Source organism: Poeciliopsis prolifica, unplaced genomic scaffold, assembly GCF_027474105.1.
Source record: "Poeciliopsis prolifica strain line A6 unplaced genomic scaffold, Auburn_PproV2 SCAFFOLD159, whole genome shotgun sequence".
In the NCBI taxonomy this organism is placed as follows: domain Eukaryota; kingdom Metazoa; phylum Chordata; class Actinopteri; order Cyprinodontiformes; family Poeciliidae; genus Poeciliopsis; species Poeciliopsis prolifica.
This window is the reverse complement of record NW_026562534.1, coordinates 344,108-367,140: the sequence shown is the minus strand read 5'-3', so window position 1 is coordinate 367,140 and position 23,033 is coordinate 344,108. Positions and strand designations below refer to the sequence as shown.

General features: G+C 42.4%; 1 pseudogene; it reads right to left on the bottom strand.

The window, feature by feature from the left end:
• Positions 1-1,133: 1,133 nt before the first annotated feature.
• LOC129356167 (protein TASOR-like) lies at positions 1,134-22,896 on the bottom strand (annotated as a pseudogene).
• Positions 22,897-23,033: the final 137 nt, after the last annotated feature.

Here is a 23,033-nt window from a genome sequence, read left to right as displayed (position 1 = left end):
TTATGTCCAAGATGTTTAGAGAAGAGAATAGATAAGAAATCTTAAATTGCTCTTATTCATCTGAATATGAAAGAGCCATCTTGAATTTCCATTTTGTATAATAAAATTTTTCTGGTCAAAATTTATTCTTGGCTGGAGTTCAAGTAACCAGGTGACAGAGTTTGTGAAAACGGCTTGCCGTAACCGCACAGCCTGGGATGCCGGTGTTTTAAACCAGCTGGTTTTTTTATTTTTGCCTCATAGTTTTTTTTTTTTCTGAAGTTCTGAGGAAGAAAAATAGAAAACAACCTGAGAACCAGGAGGAAGAATCTGTGCAGCTGCAAATATGGACATAGTTTAATGTTTGCCTTCTTTCTAGGTGTGAATAAAATCTAAAATGAACTTTGTCCTCTGTTATCAAACAAAGACAATTAAAATAAAATGTTGAATCTTATAATGGTTCACAAGGGAACAACCTGCAATTCCATCCAAGATTCTCTGTTCAGAAAAATGATGAAGAACCAGCAAGAACTGAAATCATCCTGAAATCCAAGTGGATATATATATATATATATATATATGTAAAAATATAAAGTATATATACTATGTGTGTGCTTTTTTATTTTTTGTTTGTGACCACAGACACAAAAATCTCATTTTACTTTATTTTGCAGTAAAATAAAGAATATTTTCTTTCCTTTATTGCAACCAGTTGCAGTTTGTTTCTACAATTCTCAGCAGTGGAGTCTTTATTATAAATATATCTAATAATTACATAAAAAGCAGATTTGACATCCACACAATTTCACTATGAACTGATTTGTTTTTACAATATATATTTGATAATGCATGTAGAAACTATTATTTTATGGATACAAATAAATAATTGCTCTTGGTGTAAAATGTAGTTGATTAAAAATGTGAGGTTTTGGGTAGTTTACTGCGATCAGGTGTGGCTGTGGGGTTTCCTGGATCCCACTGAGCCTTTTCCTCAAATCGTTCATCCTCCAGATGCTTCAACAATTTGAACAGAGGGAAAGGAAAAGGTTTTTCTGTTTTCATGGGATTTTAATACAAAAACCAGATATAGAAAAAAAACTAAACATAAAAACTGACTTAAGTTTAAAACCATTTGTTACAGATTTTCTCTCTTCAGCAACAGAACAGAAACGGCTCCAAACCAAAATTCAGCACAGAAAACGACTTTTTATCCTCTGGGTTACGGAAACCTCTCGTCCTCCTGCGGTCCGAGTTTCCAGAGCAGCTCAGGTCCAAACAGTGGAAACATCTGAGCGCTTCGTTGAAACTTTAGCTTATTTACACGCTGGTAAATATTTACATCTGCTCATTTATTTGCTTAGCGTTTCCTGAAATGATCCGGATTTATTCTGACTCTGTAAACAGTCAAGACTGAAACCTTCAAGTTGTTTACTAAAAATAACAATAATAATAATCTTTATTGTTTGAGTTCAATCCGTTTCTGGATCAACAGATCCAGTTCTCCTCTACATCCTGTTAAAACCCCCGCCGGGCCGGGCGCCTCGGTACGCGCTCCCGCCCGGACCGGCGGGGCCGTAGAACCCGCTCAGGAGGTCCACGCCCGGCTGCTGCAGGCCCCAGACCAGCGGGCTGGCCATGGGAGCCAGCCCACCGGGCCAGAGGGGCGGGGGGCCCATGATGCCCTGCAGGGCCCCCAGCGGGCGCAGGGCTCCCAGTAAAGGTCCGGTGTGGAAATGCTGGCCGTGGAAATGCGGTAGGTGAGGGGCTTGAAGCCGACCGACGCTCCGCTGCGGCGCCGGGCCGAACAGACCCGGACCCGGCTGGTTCTGATCCCGGTACATCAAGACGGGGATCCGGGACTCTGCACCGTTCTGGGGAGCCGCTTCGGCGCCGACGGGCGGCTGCTGGTTGGACTGGGAGGATCTGCAGGAGAAAACAGGAAATTTGATAAATAAAACTTTTTATTGATTTATAGATTAATAACTGGAAAGCAAAAGCTGCTTGATAGATTGTTATAGAATCTGACCAGGTGAAGCTCAAACTGCAATGATTTTATTCTGGGTGAATATTTACAAAAGTATTTTTATCTTAAGTGCAAAATGTTACATTATATGTTTTGCAGTTTTGGCTGAAACTGCTGTTATTCTTTGATCAAATTGACTTTTTGATTCAGAAACTCCAGGTAAGTAATTTATTAAATGAGTTAATCATTTAAAAAATCAATTGATCTGATTAATCGTTCTAGTTAATATGTTTTTTTATTTTGGATATTTAAAATGTCTTCCTGTTCCTGTTTTAACTTTTCAAAATAAATGTATCAATCAGAGGGAAGGAAACCGCCAGCATCTGTCCTGACTTTCACATGTTTAGGTCTGACCTCTGACCTTTCCACTTCATCTTTGTTTCAACTACAGAATCTAACCTTGTGACCCCTGACCCCGTCCGACCTGGACAGGAACCTCTGGCTGACCTGGAAACGTCGCCCTCTTCAGGAGAGCCTGATGATCGGTCGGGTTCTCGTCGCCGCTGCGGTTCCTGGTCGAAGTCCGGCCCGTTTGTGTCAGCTGACCGAGCGGCTGTGCTCTGATTGGACAGTTCTGTGTGGTTCTGGGCCAAGTGTCCCTCTGTGGGAGTGGGCCGCCGTCTGTCCTCCGACCTCTTGTCCTCCGACCTCTTGTCCTCCGACCTCTTGTCCTCCCACGTCTCCAGCTGCAGACCGGAGCGAATCAAGTCCGGGGTCGCCGTCACCGCCGTCCTGCCGGGCGTGAACCGGACCGACTCCGGCGGTGCCGCCCGGTCCGTGGGCGGTGTGACGCGAGCGCCCTCCACAGCAACGGCAGGAAGGGCGACGTCGCTTGACTCCACCTGCAGCTCCAGCAGCTGCTGCTGCAGCCGCAGCTGCTGCAGCTGCTTCAGCCGCTCCGCCCGCATCTCCTTGATGGCCTGCTGCAGCACCTCCATGTCTCTGCTGGTCGCCATGGAAACACGCTCGCGGCGTCCGGAGCCGATTGGTCGGCGGCGGGGGGCCGGGGGGCGGGACGCCGGGCGTCCGGTCGCTGTCGGCAACGGGGTGGAGGCGATCGGCGGCGTTGGACGGAGACTGTTGGCCGAGACCTGAAGACGGAGCAGAACAACGAAGGTCAAACTGAACGGGCCAAATCCGGTCCGGCTCCAGAAAATAAATCAATTAATCACACGATGAAGGAAAACGCGCCAAATAATCTCAATTCTGATGATTTATTGTTTTTTCTTTTCTCTCTTTCCACCATAAACTGGATGGTAAAAGTTTTCAGTTTGGGCTCAATTAGCTCATATTTTGAAGGACAATTTATTTCCATCAAAGTTTGTTATTGTGACAGACCTACAAATAGAGTCCTCTAGATAACAGTTGTGTCTTAAAATATTATTTATCAGTCAAATGGAAGCAGGTTTATTTATCCGTTTACTGCAATGTGATATCAATCAGTCCTTCCACTGTTTTCCAACTCTACGATTTTCTGAGAAATTCATGCAAAATCAACAGATCCTTGCATTTTTTCACACTATAAATAATGATGAGTTTATTGCAAATTGCTGCAAAAAAGATAAAAAAACAATGTGATTATGAGATGATTACTCCAACCTGCAGGTGGCAGTATTTCTTCTACTCTGCTGCTTCCGTCTGGTTTCATGTTTTAGTCAATGATCAATGTGATTTACAGAGCAGAATGTTTTTAAGGACAAAGTATTAATCACACTTTTAGCCAAAAAAGTGTGGCTAAAAGGTCCTTAGGTCCTTAGGTTCCCAAAGGAACCGACCTTTGGGAGCAGGAACCGACCTTTGGGAGCGAGCAGATCCTCCAGGAACAACTGCTTGTCCTTGACGCTGAGACAGCCAACCAACCGGCTGAAGCTGCGCTCGATTTCTTCCATCCCGGCCACGATGATCCCCCCGTTGGAGTAGGCAGGAAACTTATCGAAGGAGTGCTCTGAGTTTAGAAATGAAAATAAAAAAATAACTGACATTTAATACCCGTTCCTGAGGTTTGGAGAAAATCTGGCTTCTGTGAAACTTCCAGAAACCTAAAATCTGACGGTGCTCAGTTACATCTTTGCAAATAATCAAAACATTTCTCAAAATTCTCAAATGTGCTGCTTGGTTAAAGTTTTCTCCACCAAATCGTGAATCATGTTTCTGGGAAGAATATGCACCAACTTGGGATTAAGTCACTCATCCATTCACACGTAACTTATTTTCTTATATTGAATTATATGACACTATTTATCCTATTAAATCAAATTCAAATTATATTTTCCCTTTAAAACTACAACCCTTGAGCACCAATTTAACTTTGAGATGATTTACATGCGTTTGTTTTATTTTGTTACTAGGTTCCCTGTTTTCAATAAAGTTATTGGAGAATAATAAAAAATAAGAACATAAATATCAACACCTAAATACTTGAAAAAATAGTGAAGTTTCAACACAGAACTAGAGACGCCAAGTGTGCTAAACCTTTTCAAAGTTAGCTAAAACGTTAATTAGCTCCACTACTAGCGCATTAGCTGAAGACTGCTGGACATAAAGCAACTTTAAGGGAATAAAATCTTCACTGAAACAACAGAACGGTCAGTTGAAGCTGATTAATGCTCTACTGTATTTTTTAAAACCGCTTTACTTCATTTATATCTCCAGAAAAACATTTAAGAATGTTTTAAAAATAAAAAAAGTAGTGTATAAAGCAGCGAGAGCGGCTGCCGTACCAGTGAGGTAGACCGTGTGTCGGAACTGCGTGTATCGAGCCTGGAGCTCGGTGAGGCAGTCCAGGTCCGGCGACTGATGGTTTGTCATGTCACAGTGATGATACGGCAGGAACTCTACGATCTGCCGCTGCTGGTACGCCGAGAGCAGATCCAGCAGGTTGGCTGCGTCCCTCCGGAACCTGAACAGACAGACGTCAAAAGCTGCCACGTCTCCAAACGTGACCCGAGGGTCATCAAACCTGAACTCTTTCAGCAGAAGCAGAGCAACACTAATTATTTTTTTTTCTCCATTTGGGTTTCAGCTGCTTCTATAAACAACCCTACTGCAATAAATTAAGGTTTTTTGGTGTTTGGAAAAGGAGCCATTTCAAAAATCTCTTGATTCAGTGAGTCACAAACCACTGTTACCTAGCAACCCCAGTAGAGTTCCTCCCGTACCTAGCAACCCCAGTAGAGTTCAGCCCGTTACCTAGCAACCCCAGTAGAGTTCCTCCCGTACCTAGCAACCCAGTAGAGTTCCTCCCGTTACCTAGCAACCCAAGTAGAGTTCCTCCCGTTACCTAGCAACCCCAGTAGAGTTCCTCCCGTTACCTAGCAACCCCAGTAGAGTTCAGCCCGTTACCTAGCAACCCCAGCAGAGTTCCTCCCGTTACCTAGCAACCCCAGTAGAGTTGCAGCACTTTGATGTGATGGTTTTACCTCTTTATTTGCTGCACAACGGCTGCTGGAAAAGACAAATGTTTTCTTGTTGACTTACGATCCAGAAACGACTTACGACATTGTAGTTGGCTCTGCAGGAAACTCTACGGTTGTACAGTTGCACATCTGTCTGCAGTCAAGTTCACATATGAGTATAAACATTGAGTTGAGGGCACAGGGGGCAGACTAACATCTCAATGTCTAGGAATGATTTTGTGCAAAACAATGTGGTGCAGATATTTTGTATAACTCTGAGATTGATGCTAACCTGTTCAAGGAAGCATAATAAGTCTCCTTTACAGGTTGGAGTCAATTAATCTGTTTGAGGCGGCGGCGTTCTGAAAGCTACACCTTAACTTATATCGTGTACCTGGCTTGCTCTTTCAGCTTTTTGTGGGTTTTGCAGTGGATCTTCCACCTCCAGAGACTTTCTGGAGAGCTGTGTTTCTCCAGGAGCATCAGGAGAGCAGCCAGTCGATCTGCAGTAAAACACATCGGCGCTCATTACGGCACATGGAAACGCAACAAAAACAAAACCGATCCTGATTCTCTACGTACTGTGAGTGATGATGTCCGGGTTGAGGATCAGCTCGTCGGAGACGATGCAGCCTCCGGAGACAAACAGCTCGATGCAGCTGCTGTTCTTCATGTCGTCCAGCGAGTCGATGCCCACAAACACCACAGAGGAGTGTCTCTTTAAGGACATGAGGCCTGGAATCTGACAGGGACAGCAGGCACGATTACTTCACCTTTTACATCAGGTGGACATGGAAACTACACCTCTACTAGAGGTAGTAGACATGACTAGCCGCTTGCTAGCCAGATGCACCTAATCACACCTACTAACTCTAGCTAACTAGCTTGCTAGCTAGTGAGTTAGCATTTTAGCAGCATCGGTAGTTGTGTGAGTAGCTGCAGGCAACTAGTTGCATCTACTCACATCTAACTGTAGCTGGCAAGCTGCATGCTACATTTATTTTGCAAAGAAGGAAGTTGTGCACAGTGTCTGCAGTGGTTTTGTATTGATTCCTTCATTGGTTCTTGGAGCAGCGCCCCCCACAGGTGAGGAGGGGAAAAGTTTTTTCAATTAGTTTGGTTGGTTTGAGTCAGTGAGGTGCGAATCCACCCACGCAACAAATGTTGTGGTTTTGGTTCCTAATTGAACCGAGTCTGCTGGACGATCGGGTGTGAAAACAGCCTGAATCTCACTGCAGGGCGTTTTTCGGCGTCATGCGGGTCCATTGAGCACCTGATGGACGTGTCCAGCGATGTCCTGGTTCCTGATGATGACCAGCAGGCCGTTCTCCGTGTTGTCCTGGTGCAGGAAGTCCGCCGGACTCTGATGCACGTTGCCCAGGCTCACCAGATATTCCTGCAGGTCAAAAACACGCAAGCAACACATAAACCACGGGTGTCAAACTCGAGGCCCGAGGGCAAAATCCGGTGCGCCACTGCCTTTGGTGTGGCTCTTTCAATATCACCTTCAAGATAAAGATTGTGTCCTCAAATATTTAATCAAAGCAATTTTTATCTGTATTTGTGAAAATATGTTCAAAGTGAAGAACTTACTAAATACAGAGTCAGCTATTTGTTCATGTTTTAACTGCAGATGCAACAATTCAATATAATATTTTGTTAGTTTCAGTTTATTTTTCATTGGCTGTTATATTCCTCATTTCACTGACTGAATAATTTAAAGTTGTTTTTACATGTCGGACCAAGACTGTGGAGCTGTTTGTCGTTTCCGTTTATTTTCTGCATTTAAAATGTCTTCCAGTTCCAGTTTAAATGTTTGTTAGAATTTACAGTTTATGGACCTTTAATAAAGCATCATTGTGCCGTTACCGGTACATTACTGTAAAATTATCTCAAAACAACAATATTATCGTTGATCATGATAACTTCTGGGGCAGTTTGTTGGTGGGGCCTCCCAGCTTACCTTGACCTCCTTGCAGACCGGGTCGTCCGGTTCTGGGCAGTGGACGTAGAACTGCGGCGTCTTCCTCTTGATGTCCTTCAGGATTTTCGCCAGGTTGTGTAAGACGTTGGGCTCCAGCCGGTCGATCACGGAGCTGATGTGTGTAGTCGACGGGACGGGTGTCGCGCCGGGCTCCAGAACCGAGGCGCAGGTGGAGTTCGGACTGGGTGACCTGTGGATGCTGGGTTTCAGAACCAGATCCAAGACCTGACGCGGTTACGGTGCAGTCCGCTCCCGTCTCTCCGCCTTCCTGTGCAGGTGAGCAGCGCACGGTCCGACCCACAGCGCCGTCCTGAGGCTGAGCCGCGCGGCCCCAGGCGGACCCAGAACCAGAGGTTGGGATACAGTCAGAGAACTGTTCGGTAGCGGCGGTCCGACCCGCTGAAGCCTTCCCTGCTCTGACGCTGGCCACGAAGTCGCTAACAGTGTCGGCCAGTGCGGCGTCGACAGGAACCCCGACAGCCGCCGCCGCCGGGCGCCACGGTCCTCGCTCGCCGCCAGCAGGCTGACGATGCCGTCGTGCAGCGAGGCGACGTAGTCGGCGACGGAGGGGCAGCGGTTGTAGAAGGAGACGTAGGGCGAGAACTCCGGCAGCGATGCGAACTGCGGCAGCGATGCGAACGGCGGCAGCGGCGCCGGTGGCGGCAGGAGGCTGACGTTAACGCCTTCATCCTGCAGGAGGAGCTGCAGGTCCGAGGAAAACTCCGTCAGGTTTTTGTCCACGACGCTGTCCAGGTCTCTGACTGGACGGCCAAAAGAGACGCTGTCAGGCTCCTTCGGTTCTGACTGGTGCTGCTCAGCGACCTCCTCATATCCCTCCTCTTCTTCTGCTGCTGCCTTTACTTTCACCAGTGTCTCTGCCTCTCGCTCCGATTCCTCCAGTCGCTGAGATTTAGACGGGGAAGCTTTTATCCTCAGAGGCAGAACCGAGAACGGATCCGTCTCTGCAGGAACCGATGCTGGCTCCGTTTTAACTTCCTTCTGCTGGACCTTCAGCTCGGTTTTACTCGACTCTCCTGAAGGAAAGTTTACAATTAGTGGCATCACTTAAAACAAGTATTAACACCAACAAAAACAAATTTAAGTCAATTTTTGAGACAGAACAACAAAGTGAAGGGAAATAACACATTGTTTTTTTCTCTTTGTTAAAAATGGTCCACAAAATATCACCATTTGCTTTACCAAGTCGGCCATGTTTGTTTATGCCAAACCAACATTTCATCTTGAGAGATTTTGCAAGATTTCCCATCTGACTTTTAAATGCTGGTGAATGAAATCGGTTCCGTTTGTGGCTCGACAAAACATTGCAAAATCACAACATTTTACCAAGTATTTTTGGTCGAGTCTGAAGCTTAAATATCTTAGTTTTGTCTTATTTCAAGTTTACTAACTTCCAAGTAACTTTTCAGCAAAATATAGGAGCTTGTTTTAAGAATTCCTTAATATGGATTTTAAAAAGTTCTAGTTCCACTTAATACATGTTGAAATAAGGAAAATAATCTGCCAATTGTACCAGTCATTTTTAAAAAGTCAACAGTAAGGAACTATTGCCATATGCTAAGCTCCTATATCTTGTTTGAAAAGTTATTCGAAAGTTTTGTCTCATTTTAAGTGAACTAAAAGATATTTGCACTAGAAATTGGACAGAAAATGCTCGGTAAGGTTTTGTGTTTTTGCACTGCATCAGTCATGTTTTTGGATTCTGGGAGGAATAAGTCAATAACAATGTATGTTGCAACAAACATGCGACCAGTATCAATAGAAAATACAGCCAATATTTTCTATATTGGTCGTGTTGGTGAACTGGAGTTCCACTGATCCCAGTCCAACCAGTAGAAATGGGCATAGGAGGAAAAGCTTCGGCGTTGTTGGTGGAATCTACTCACTTCCACTCTGGTTACCTAGCCACTCGTTCAGTCTTTGGTTACCTGGTAAGGTAACCTAACCCTAACTGCCATAAAACACCTTATGGAAAACTGGATAAAGCAGGAAAGATCGCATCAGTTAAACAAAAAGCTAATCAATAATTATTGATATTGACTGATTCAAGTTCAAAATTATTTCTTGACCCCAATGATTTAAATGAGATGCTTATCCTCCCGACCCTAAAATAAACTGCTCCACTGCGCAGGTCAAAGGTCAAGTTTAATGATTTACTTCGCATAGGAACAGAACGATTCTGTTCTGGAGGTTCTGGACGGGTTAAAGATGGATCAGCGGCTGAGCCGAGCTCAGGTTGCAGAATGTTACCTGGAAACTCCTGGGGGGAAACCTGCAGCTCGTTAGGCGGCTTCACTTCGTTACAGGCAGACGCCGAAGGGAGGACGGCGGCTTGGTCTCAGGTGACGGTGAGCGGGCGGGGAAGGGCGAGGGCTGGGCAGCGGCGAGGGGCAGGTGAGCGGAGACGAGGGCGGGCTGGGGTCCGGGGACGGGCACTGGGACGGCGGCGGACTGGGGTCGGGGGAGGGGCACTGGGACGGCGAGGGCGGCAGGCTGGGGATGGGCGACGAGCACTGGAAGGGGGAGGGAGGAGGCGTGGCCTCGGGGGACGGGTAGGACGGAGGGGGGCTGCGCTCCGGAGACGGGGCGGGGCTCCTCCTGGGCAACTCGGTCGTCTCGGCGACGGCGGTGGCCGAGTCGCTGTGCTGGAAACGCGGATCTTGTGGGAGGCTCCTGTCCCGCTGTGAGTATCGCTCCGAACAGAGACCTGCAGGGAGAAAGCAGACGAAACGTTTCTGCTGCTTCACATCGCAGTCTGTTTGATTTGACGTTTGTATCCTGTTCTGATTTCTGATTGGCTGCTGCCATGGCTACCTAATTCAGGTTGAATGTCAGCTGCATTTTCTTAATACATTTATAAAAAATTGTTTCCATTCAGGGTTAAAACTAAGTTACTAGACTTTCATGTAAGAAATATGAGCTTCCTGTAAGTCAGCAATTTTTATATTGATTAAAAAGTTGTATTTCGTTGTTTTTGCTGTGGATGAGGAGAAATAACTGGAAAATCCCCGGTGGGCCGAGGCTGATCTGCAGCAGATGTTCAGCCGCGTCGCTGAGCGAACCGACCTGTGATGGGAATCAGGACCCACGGGATCTCCCACTCCTCCTCCTCCGGCTCTTCATTAGCGGCCGCTTTCCTCCCCAGCCTTCCTCCTCCTCTTCCTCCATGGTGGTTCAGCTCCCCGCTGTGCGAACCGGGACTGAAGCCCTCCAGGCTGCTGACGCTGCCTGCCGTCTGCTCCTGCACACACACACACACACACACACACACACACACACACACACACACACACACACACACACACACACACACACACACACACACAGATTGTTTTCTGTCATCGTTCAAACCTTTGAGTAACTGAGATTATCGAAGAGTTCAAGTCTAAAAATAATCCCCTCAATTAAACCAACATCTTTTTGTTGCAATATGAAGCGTATTTTCTGTGCAACGCTAATAAAAATCAAAGCAGGAAATTTCTGGTCAATCCAACCAAATCCTGAGCAGAGGCTGAGTCAGTCAGAGGCTTCTTCAGATTCGTTGTAATGCAGACTGCTACAGGAGACGTTTCCTGCCAACCTCTATTTGAATTTGAATTAATATGAGTAACAAGAACATTTAATTTTCCTTTGGAACCAATAAAGTAGATTTGAATTTGAACTGAATCTGCTGGGCAGAAAACTTTATAATCTGTGTGAGCAAAAACTCAACTGAACTTCACCAACTGGTTTCACAACTCGAATCAAACTGGAACATATCGATATTTAAAACTGAATCTTTTTATAGGACTGAACTGAACTAAACAACACACCTCAAAACACACAATTGTGCCATGTATCTATTTTGGCGTAGTTCAGTGAACATATCTTAGAACACTTTAACTAAAACACAACTGACTTACAAGTAACTTTTCTGCCAGATGTAAGAACTAGATTTCAGTAAAGTGTTCATTAATGTTAACAGAAGAACTGGTTCCCTGGAAGATTATTTCACTTAGAACGTTTCAAAATAATTTGAAAATGTTTTTCTGTTGTATTTTTTTTTTCATACTGAACCAAGACTTCAAGTCCAAGACCCTGTTGCTTCCTTCAGTGGTTCTTGGTGCAGCGCCCCCACAGGCCAGGAGTTGAACAGGTTGCTCAAAGGGTTCGGTTGGTTTGACCTTTTCATTCGTAAGAAATCCCCCAAACTCCAGTTAGATTGTTTGGTAGTGAAGCCCAGTTAGCTTAGCAGACATGTTCCAGATTGGACTTCATTTTTAGTCACAGAAATCTGCCTGAATCTTTCATTTCTGAAACCATAAATGATGTTTTACCTCCAGCCTCCTGCTTCCTCAGGTCGATGTCACAGTTAGTGGGCAGGCCCAGCTTTGTGGCCAGCCGACTGAACGGACTCGACTCCTTCAGTCCGTCCTCTGTCGCCTCAGGGGGCTCTGATTAGCAGCATTAACGAGTCCTGTAAAAACACATTAAAAATACTGTCAACATCGCCGTACCAGGCCGATATCATGCCCTAAATATCAGCTTTTCATAAATTCAGACGCTTTCAGGTAAGAAACACAAAGTCACTGAACACAGACAAGAAATAAAAGGTTCTGTCACCTTTCAGCTGTCTGAGAAATTTAACAGTTACTTCAGATCCGTCTTCCCTCAGATCCACGTCCTTCAAACCCAACGAGGTGATTATAGATGCAAAAGAGGTTTTGTTTCCTCCAACTGAAAGAAAAAAATGGGCAGAAAACAAATAAATACATAAAACAATAGACAAACTGTCAGAGGATGGTTAGATTGTCATAAAAACAAAGAGAAGTATTAAAATGACAAACTTTATTTTAGTTTTAGGAACAATTTCCTGTATTTTAGCTGAAAAGCACTAAGTTGGTCTAAAACTGATTAAGCTGCAGGTGACATAATTAGAGCGTCAACTAATAATTATTCTAGTAATTAATGAGTAACGACTAATCAGGTAAATAAAAGTAAAAAATCTGGCAGATTCTGCGGATTTCTCATTTAACAACTAGAGCTTATTTTATTTCAAATCAAAAAAGCATAAAAAGACACAAATAAACAAAAAAATGTTTATCATTTATTACCTAAAAGCAAATATTGCAATTCTTGATTACAACACATAAAATCAGAGCGATACCAGTTTAAGTGCTGCTGAAGAAAAAGCTGTAAGATTCATGAAGCTGGAAGTTCGGTTCACCTGGAATTCTGTCGGCTCTTCCTGTTTCAAGAGACGCCTTGAAGTACTTTAGCGTTCGCTCCGCCGTCTTCTGATCCATCTTCCTCTTCGACACCTTCACACCATCGACATCCTCCCTCCTCACTTCCGCCTCTGCGTTTTTCTTACAAGTCAGAATCTGGTCCAACAGCTGCTGCACCTGTTCAACAAACAACAACAACAAAAAACTCAAAACATTTTTCCTAAAAGAAAATTCAAACATTTCCTAAGTTTTCAAACTTTTCCAGCACCACACTTTGAAGAACTATAACTAACATTTCCAAATTTAAGCTTTTAAACAAACGTTAGATGGAACTTTCCTATGAAACTGTGTAGTTTGAATATTAAACAATGTCAAGGACTTTATACAGAAATCAAGCACTTTCCAAACCTCAAAACACCGAAATGAAATTCCAGACTTTCAAGGATTTCAAGAACCTGTACAAACCCTTAAAGTAACCAATTCCAGAGATGATCAAGCTCTCGTTGTCATACATAGTCTGACCCAGGAGTGACCTGTGCCACTGCACCGCCATCTTGGTAGGCAAGCGCAAAGCAATGGCAGAACAATGGCTTCCAGACTAACAAAAAGAAAGCAGAGTGTTCAAAACCTGTAACCGAGTATTAGTTCTAATGTACTTATATTTTTTATCAAGTGTATAGGTCCAAGGCGAGAGCTCGCTCTAAGCTGTGGCTTGTTTATTGTTGTCATAGCATAGCTAGTTACAAATACCTACCAAGATGGCTGTCTTCATTCATAGACAGCCATAGACTCCCTGCAAGTGTAACGTCACATGAGAACGATGTACTTTTTAATTGTCTGACGGTTATTTCACCTTATGAACGTTTTGTCCCGCCGTGTCTGTTGGGCCTCCGTTGCTCCTGGGCGTTTTCTCCGGCGGTGGCTCGGGTCCGAGGAGCGCCTCTACCGCCTGCCTGGCGCGCGCTGCCGACAGCATGTAGGCAGCAGGGTTGGCCAGGTAGGAGCGCAGGTAGTTGTCCGTGTTGGGCCGGTGGTAGGGCGGGCAGGGCTTGGTCTCCTCGTCCAGAACCGAGTCGTACTCGGTCATGGGACACGGCTGGACCTGCAAACACATCCAGTTTCAGAAACGGGTCTAAAAACGAGCGGATAAGAGGCTTCTCCTTTTAAAAGACAAGGGTGCGTACGCTGCCGGCGGTCACGCCGCTGAGGTATTCACGCATCTGCAGCTCCACACCAGCAGAGAGGTTGGCCGGAGGGTTGGCTCGGGTTTTCACCAGGGAGTGGTGCAGAGCTGGCAGGAAGTCGGAGAGGCGCGGCATCGGCGAGGCAGAGGACGGTAAATTGTCCTGGGAGGAGGAAAACCGTGACACTGCAGGAAAAAGAGTTACAAGAAAACAGTCTGCTTTTGTTTTCACAGTATGTAAACAATTCATCCACTTAATTATCAATTAATGGTTTATTTGATTAAAATTAGCTGCATTCAATTAACTAGTAATGTCTGCGTAGAAAAACTGCTTCATCTAAGCAGATGTTAAGATGACAGAAAATCTAAGGTTCTAATCTAATGTTAGATGTCTGGTCGTTTGGCCTCCATCCAGCAGAGGGCGGCGCTGGTGATCCTGAAGCAGAGCCAGTTGATACAGAAACAAAGATGGCAGCAGAATCCAAGAGAAACAGTACAAACAGGCTCGCATGAAGTTTACAGATTAAACAACCTCCTTCAAATTATTAGCTTAATGTCGCTCATATTTACACCAGCTGCTTGATCTGTTCATGGGAATTAACTGTTTCATATATTTTATTCTTTTCACCTTTCATTTTTCAGTTTTGTTAGATTTTATGAATATATCTAAGTTTATTAATGGGAGAAAAGCAGTTTTCTGTTTATTCAGTCAGAATTCAATGTGAAGATTTTACTCTTTTTTTTTTATTCAGCATATTATGAAAAATTTTTGCAAGAAAACAGAAAGCTACATAGAAAATAAAAGATTAAATAATCCTGCCACATCATAATCTAAGACCTGTAATAAGCAAAGTTATGGCCAAACTTATCGTCTAATGAATTTAAGACTTTTTATGGATGTGCTGAAGCTTACGTAGCAGGACACTGGACTTCTGCTTTCTTAAGGTTTCGTAAGAAGTCCAGTTGCCTGACAGTTTCCGTTCATTCACACAGATGGGAATTAAGCATCTAACTCCTCCCTCTCATTATTTTTACTCACTGAATGTGGAAACGTCTCTGGGCTCCAGGAAAACAAACAAGGCCTGAAGGCTCCTCTTCCAGTTCTCTCCTCTCTCTGAAAGCACAGAAACATTTATTAGCTCAGTACCAGCTAACATTTATTAGCTCAGTCCCAGCTAACATTTATTAGCTCAGTCCCAGCTAACATTTATTAGCTCAGTCCCAGCTAACATTTATTAGCTCAGTCCCAGCTAACATTTATTAGCTCAGACCCAGCTAACATTTACTAGCTCAGTCCCAGCTAATACCTATTAGCTCAGTCTGCCATCAGTCGATGTTTGTTTTATGCAGAAACAGAAAAATATTTACACCTGTTAAACTTGTTTCAAATTTTAAATGTCAAAACCAATATAAAAAAAATCTAACTCCACCCATTTTCCCATCAATCCCTCTCCACAGCATGTTGCTGCCACCACCATGTGTTCAGAACGTGCAGCGACTCGTTCATGTCTTACCAGTCGGTGTGGCCATCTGAACGCTGGACAGCAGGAAGAGGAAACCTTTATCTGTGAGCGGATTCACCAGAACCTAAAGAGAAAACAACATTTAATTTGAAGTTTGCTTTTTAAGAGCCAAAATTGCAAGAAATAAAGTTTGAAATATTCCACTATGAAATCTATAAAAACAGAATATTTTTCACTACATTCTCTAATTTGAGTTGTACCCACCAGCTGTTTGGTCTCCAGCTCCCGCAGCAGCATCGTTACGTTAGTGGAGGACTGATTTCTGTCAATCACCTCCAGCAGGCTGCAGTGATAGCCGTCAGTCACAACTACACACACACACACACACACACACACACACACACACACACACACACACACACACACATTTAAAAACTCACCGTAAACGAGAACAAACAGAAACAGAAATGAAGATTTAAACCCTCAGCGGCGGTTTGCTCACCTTCTTTGCTGCTGCTGTAGGTATTAAAGGAGAACACAGCAGAGGGAAGCAGGTTGGTCACTTCATCCAACGTCATAACCGAGTCGACATCAATTTCTCGGGTCTGAAGGAGGAACAACTCTTCAGCAATGAGCCTATTTAAATAAACTACTGCTGCACAATAACAAGATTTGTTGGACGATATATTGTGTGACAACTTACTGCGATAAACAATATCATTAGACAAATTTCAACTAATTTAAGAATAAAAATAATGGATTAATAAGAGGTATGCCCACTCAAAGATTAAAAATAAAACTTTGATATCTAAAGAACATTTACCAATGGAACTAGAAAACATTTTATATTCTCAAAAAAAAACAATTGCCTTTCAAAAGATAACAATCATTCAACTTAGACAGAAAAAAATGGCAAAAGTGACAGGAAGTGTAAACTCCTGTGTGCGGTGTGTCCAATGTTTGTAGCGTTTCTCAAAATGGCGGCTTTTCAACGATATTAAAGTGGAGCTTCTCTAACGACTGTCCTAATTAAAATTAATGCACTCGTTTTAATTTATCATAACGTTCACATGTGATGTCACACTTCTGGGAACTTTGAATCTGACAGCCATCTTGGTAGGTTTCCATAACTAATTGTCATGACAGTTGCTATGGAGTTGCCAACAATAAACAAGCCACATTGTGTCTCATACATGTTGATTCTGATCTGCAGTGATTTTGTTATGTATTTCTTTTGCGCATTGGTCAAGAGTGTCAATATTCTGTTCTTTTGTTGGACTCAAAGCCACTGGTCTGTGCTTTCCACTGCACTTCCCTACCAAGATGGCGGTTCAGTAGCAAGGATCACTTCCAGTTCAGACTTGTAGACACTATGCATCGATTTATTGCTTATTGAACAAGCAAAAAACTAACTAACTAAATAAGGAAAGTCTGTAAGTTTCTGATACTGAGGGGAAAACTTGTTTCCTCTCCTCATCAGGTCAAAGGTCGGAAGGTGTTTTGTGTGGGACTCACAGCCTGAGGGGCAGAGAAGGAGTGGCGCTGGACCGAAGGGAGACCTGGAGCAGAACCCGGTCATTTTTCACCAGCTCTCCGGTCCACACGGTGAACTGAGCGCCCCCTGGAGGGAAGGAAGGAGGAAACGCTGCGTCAGGTCGGGTTGAAGCTAAAGAGCAGAAAACAGCTGGGCTGAGTTTACCTTTGCTGCTCTCTGAGAACTGAGTGCTGGACCTGAAAAACAGACATCATCATACTGAGATTTTTAACAAATATAGCTAAAAATTCTCTTTAGGATCATTAAGAATGAATGAACACACTTTATTATTTAGATTTATTCAGTAGAGCCCACACAAAAAACAAACAACATCAGACTTGGGCAGACAGGCGCCATGGGAGGCGCTGCCCTTCGGTTAGATGTAAACACAACATTGACTGAAGCAAAATAAAAACATAACTAAACTGCACCCAACAAATGCTATAGATGCTCCTCCCATCATTTATCTGTTTCTGTAACAGCTTAAGTTGCAGACAATAATTATTTTAGTAATCAATTATTCTGATGATTAATCTGACAAAAGAAAAATAGTACCACTTTACAAATAGGATCACCTAATAAATAGCTCATATATGTTATTAATTCATCTCTAAGCACTTTATAAATCATTAATAAGTGTTTATTAAGCATTAATTAAGAGTTGAGCTCTGGGAAGGAAATAGAAGCACTTTTTCATTTCAAATTGAATATTTTCATGACAGAAAGTTGAGTGGACAGAAAAAGAGTCATGCATATATTTTTGTACAGTTTTGATTTAATTGTAGCTCAAACTGTTTTTTAACTTTTACCAAACAGCCTTTTTTAGACTCTATAATCTCCAGTTAACAATTAATCGATGACTAAATTAGTTGACAATCACAATTAATCGTTTCAGTTTTTTGTTAGATGTGCTGAAAAAACAGATTTTAACCACAAATGAAGTGGAAACTGTACAGTGATCGATTCGCCACTTCAACATTCTGAAAAACCAGGACCAGAAACTCAAAAATCTAATTTTTGTCCGCACTCTGTGAACACACCACGTGTGGATCAGTCACATTTTTAAAACTGATCATGACAGATCTTCTGGTTTCAACCGGATCTGGGTACCTGACGGGCGGCGCAGGTTTGACGGAGAGAGGCGCGTCTTTTCCTTTAAAGTGGAAGGAGACAACGGCGAACGGACACACCTGGCGCGGCCGCTCCCGCAGCTCGTCAAACAGATACTCGTAGAAGTATTGCTGCGGTTGGAACAAGTGGACAGACACAAGACGTTGAGATGAGACCACTGGCTGACGCTTGCAGCCAGGTACGAGCAGCTGAGCATTGTGGGAAGTCACCTGCGTGAGCTCGTAGGCGCGGAAGCAGCTGAGCGACGTGACCTTGCTGGCGTTCTTGGCGATGTGGCTGTCGAAGCGAGGCGTCGGGTCCTGGAGGATCTTCATGTTTTCGTAGATGCTCTTCACCTTCCCCTGAAACCCGAAACAGACGCTGCACAACACTCAAAACTGAAATAAATGACGCTGATGATGATGAGCATCACCTGGAAGCTGGCTCACCTTCATCACCTTGAGGATGAGGAGCTCCCCGGTCGTCCCAGGGGTCAAAGGTCGCGCCTGCAACAGGTCCGAAAACCTTGACAGATACACGCCTGCAACAACAAGCTCATTCTGAACACGACTTCAAACTACCTGCTGGAAGTAAAATAATGTCTATGAAACAGTTTATAGGGAGAAAAATTATTTCCATCACTTTGTCACCATATGTTTTAGAAATTAACCTTTGACATCCTTCAAAACTCATTTATATTCAGAATTAAAATAAAGAGAAAAAAATGTCAGAATTTATAACTATATAAAAAACTAAAATAAAAAATCCAATAAAATAAATTTGGAAACCACAAATAAGATAAACAATGTTTACAGATGATTTTTTTTCTCTGTATATTGACACTAGATAATTAAGTAATGGCTAATATTTAGTTACCATCAAGACTTCTGCTCTAAGTCTTGATGTCCAATGGGATGGACATTCAGATTTGATAGAAATTCTGCAATTTAATGATAAAAACATTTTAAAAACAACTAAAAATACTATCACTGGAAATATTGCCAAATTACATGTATACTTTTGATGAAAACAGACCATCTTCTCCTCCCCATCTCTAGTTTCAGAGCAATGCTTGTCTTGTTTGATGCCTCTGATCAATATCACTGGTCAATAAGAAGCTAGTGAGTAATAAAAATCATTCAAATGACAAAATTCCTATTTCTTTTCACTAATCTAAACCCAGAAAATGTATTATGTTCATTTCAGTGGACGTCTGGTCTGAGGGGGTTAATAGACTTAAGATTATTATTGTTTGCCTAATTTTGTATATTTTATTTTCTTTAAATAAAGAATAACGAGTAAAAAAGTAAGGCATATAAAAGGGAGGATTAAATACATTTATATTTCTGCTCCCTCTTTTTCAAACATATTGTTATCTAAATATAATATATATTTCGGTATTTCAATTTTAAACATGTTTGAATCAAATAAATAAAGTAATAATCGATAAATTATTTATTAGACTAAGATAATTTTCATTGGATTAACTAATAACAGGTGTTTGAAACCTTCTTTCAGTGTTGCAGTTTGGCCGCCATCCAGCAGAGGGCGCCACTGATCACCCAGTAGGGGAGAAAAACTGATTCCAAATCAAAGATAGCGGCAGTGTCTCATAACCAGAACGAGAAACGGACCAAACAGATTCCAAGATGAGCCATAAAATTCACTTTATGCAATTCCATTTGGAAATATAAACACTCGACAAGCTCACTAAGTTTTCACCGTAAATAGCGCCGATTCACGGCGGATGAGTCTCAACTTCTCAGCCAAAAATTAATGATGTGACACCAATAAGAGCTGATTTTGAGTTAATACACTTCATGGAGTAAAGTTTCAACATTCCCTCAAGACCCACAATCAGCTGTACCTCAGTAAATTTTAGATGAATTAATGTCTCCTACCTTTAGTCGGGTTTCCCAGCACCGTGTTTTTACTCCGACCGACCGTTAGTCCTTTCTCACAGAGAACAGGCAGCTGCAAGAGTAAAAAAAACCAAACGTAATATTAAATAGACAACAGAAATAGCTGAATTTGTTCTCTTTATTATGAAAACATCGCTGTTTAATCGTCCTACCTTGAGTGAATTAGTCGCCAGGAAGCAGTAGCTCTCCTCCAGCTCCTTATCCGTCCTTCCGTCTGCTTTCATCTCTCTCCGTTTTTCCACGAACTGAAACATAAACCATCATTTTTTCCCAGCAGGTGAAAACCAAGGAACTAAAGTAATTGAGCACAAACTATTCTGAATTTGAACACATTTATTTCTCTCCTTAAACATCCTGTGCACTTATCAACATAGGGCTGGACGATAACATCTCAGTATGTAAGCATTTCATTTCAGTCTATATTGATCATTATTGATTTGGGGTTTTTGTCTTTCATATCTGAAATACTGCTGTACACAACACTTGGAATATATTAACCAAATGTTATGAACCGTCCTTTGCTTCATAAATATTGAAATGACAACATACATGGTGCAGCTTTAATCTGGTATATTTCTATCAAGTCACCAGAGTTCAAATCCATCATGTGTTCCTGCTGCTAACAATTCAACTCATGCCTTTGTTTCTGTAGCACCAGGTGGGTTTTTTCAAGGCTTACATGTGTTCAGGAAATCACTGAAGATATTTGAACCAAAACATCTTTTTTTAAGCTGATGATACGTAAAAAGAGACTTTTTGATGGATTCTAGTGAAACAAAACGCAACAACGAGCTCGTTGCTCACTTCCTTCTCCAGCAGCTCGCTGTGGACGAGCCGAGGGTTGCTGTAAGTGAAGCAACCTGAAGAGTTGCTGTCGATGTAGCCGGACGTCAGGATGGTCTTCATGTCCTCATACTCCCTGGACTCAGTGGAGACGAACTGGAACAGAGCTGAAGAAGAAAACATTTATTATGTTATTGACTAAAATGCAACAACATCGCTCTTTAGTGAAACCTGATTATTTGTAGCAAAAGACGCATCTGCAGCTATAAAATATTTCTCCCATCATGAGAAAAACTCAGCAGTTTCTGCTGGACTGAACATCAAAACAGTGCGAGGCTGATCTGTGGATTACTTTTTGATTAACTGATAAATAATTAGAAAGCAAAAGGTGATTAATATGAGATTTTAAATGTTTTTTTTACATAATTTGAATCAGTTGAAGCTAAAACTGCCACTTGTGTAGTTTTGCATAGAACATATTTACGTTCAAAAGCTTTTTATTTTTATCTTAAATGGAAAATGTATATATTTTTGTAATGTATTTTTTGATTAGTGGTATATTTATTTTTGTTTACAATATTTGTAGTGTGCCCGCTAAAATCGATAGCAGTAAAACTGCTCTGGCTCAAAAATAAAATAATAATAAGTAAGCAAAACAATTTAGAACATAAAAACAAATGCAAAAATAAATTAAATGATGTGACTAATAAATATATATATATATAACTAAAACTTTAAAAAGTAAAAACTGAAATTATATGTAACAACCTGGTCTGGATCATTCCTTTGTCTTCCAATAAGACCAAAAACATACATCACTGCAGGTGAAAGACCAAAGTGAACCTTTCTGACTGTTCATAACTCTCTGACTTTAATAGCAGATAATTTATGAGCTAAACTGAAGATAAATGATGACCATGAAGCTCCTCTAATCTGGGAAACCTTGAAAAATAAGGAGAAGCTTTGATTTCTCAAATGCAAAAATCACAAAGCAGAATAATACCATTAGTTTTTGTCTGCGAGCAAAATAAAAAACAAATTTCCCTCAAGGTAAATAAAATTATCATGGCTTACACCGTTTATAGGAGTTACTTTAAAAACAATCAACAAAACTAGTTTCTCACATCCTTCCATGTGAATATAGTCCATATCAAGGCTAGAGTAATGTTTATTTTCCTATTATCTATGATTAAATCTGAGGTACAACAAAGTAAAAATGAATTTGAGGTCCTCTGTAGTTTTGTTTTGGTGTCCTTAATTAGTGCATCCATAACCGGACACTCGCGCTAACGGCTATAATAATGTAAACATGGAGGCGGTTACCTCCCTTTAGCTAAAAACTACAATCTACACAAAGCCAAACACAAGCTATAGGGTGAAAATAAAGGTATATTTTAGTACCTACAGCAGGAAAATAAGACATAATTCTTAAATAATGAAATATCACCAAACGTTAAAACGTTTATAAGCTTGTAACTAAAGCGACTGGCCGCTAGCTGTTAGCATCGCATTATTGCATTAGCCGCTAGTTTAACAACATTAGATCTTTGAACTGAACATAAAGATTGGAAACTGAACATAATCTTTTCACAGAGGAGCAGAGCAACATAAATGACACTCATGGTGATAAGCATCCAAATGCCTTGTTGCTAACTAAACTGACAGGATAGGTGGAAGTGTCCGACAATGGACACATACTTGTCTGATAATTGAACTCTTATAAATAAAACGCCATTAATTTGGAGCATCATACCATTTTTCTCTTTGGTTTTCCTCGGTATGTGGAACTTCTTGGGCTCACTCGGCATATGTCGCTGGTGGACCACTTGCGGTGCTGATTTCCTCCGCTCCAAGATCTTCCCCGCGGCCGCAGGGTTCCGCCTGGCCGCGGCAGGGTAGCTTCCTCGGCCGGGGGTCGAACCGAGCAGCTCGCAGTCCCGGTAGCTAAAGTCCGCGGCAGCCGACACTCTCCTCACCGGGCAAGCCTCTCTCCGGCTGACGCCGTCCTCCATTGTGAGATCCTCCACTCGGTCGACGCTTGCTCACTGCTGTTACCTCCAAAGCCCGCAACGGAGGAAGGTAGCCCCGCACAAAACCCGCGCCATGCTTCCGCCGCCGAGAACCGATCTTCTTCAGAGTTAAACCTGCGGCCAGTTCAACAAAACTGCTTTACTGCCACCTGCTGGACAAACGACTGTGCTGCAGTTTGATCTCAGAGGACTAATGTAAATAAAAACACAAAAATCAACTCATGTGAGCTTATACGTTGGTTCAAAACGTTGAATTTTTTTTAACTTTCTATTCAGGATTCATTTTGAAAAATAATAAAATATCACCATGTATTTATCCATTCTGATTCGTTTGAAAAATAATAAAATCTTACTATCCATTTTATCCAAAGCACAAGGCAATCTTGGTTTTTCTGTTACTTA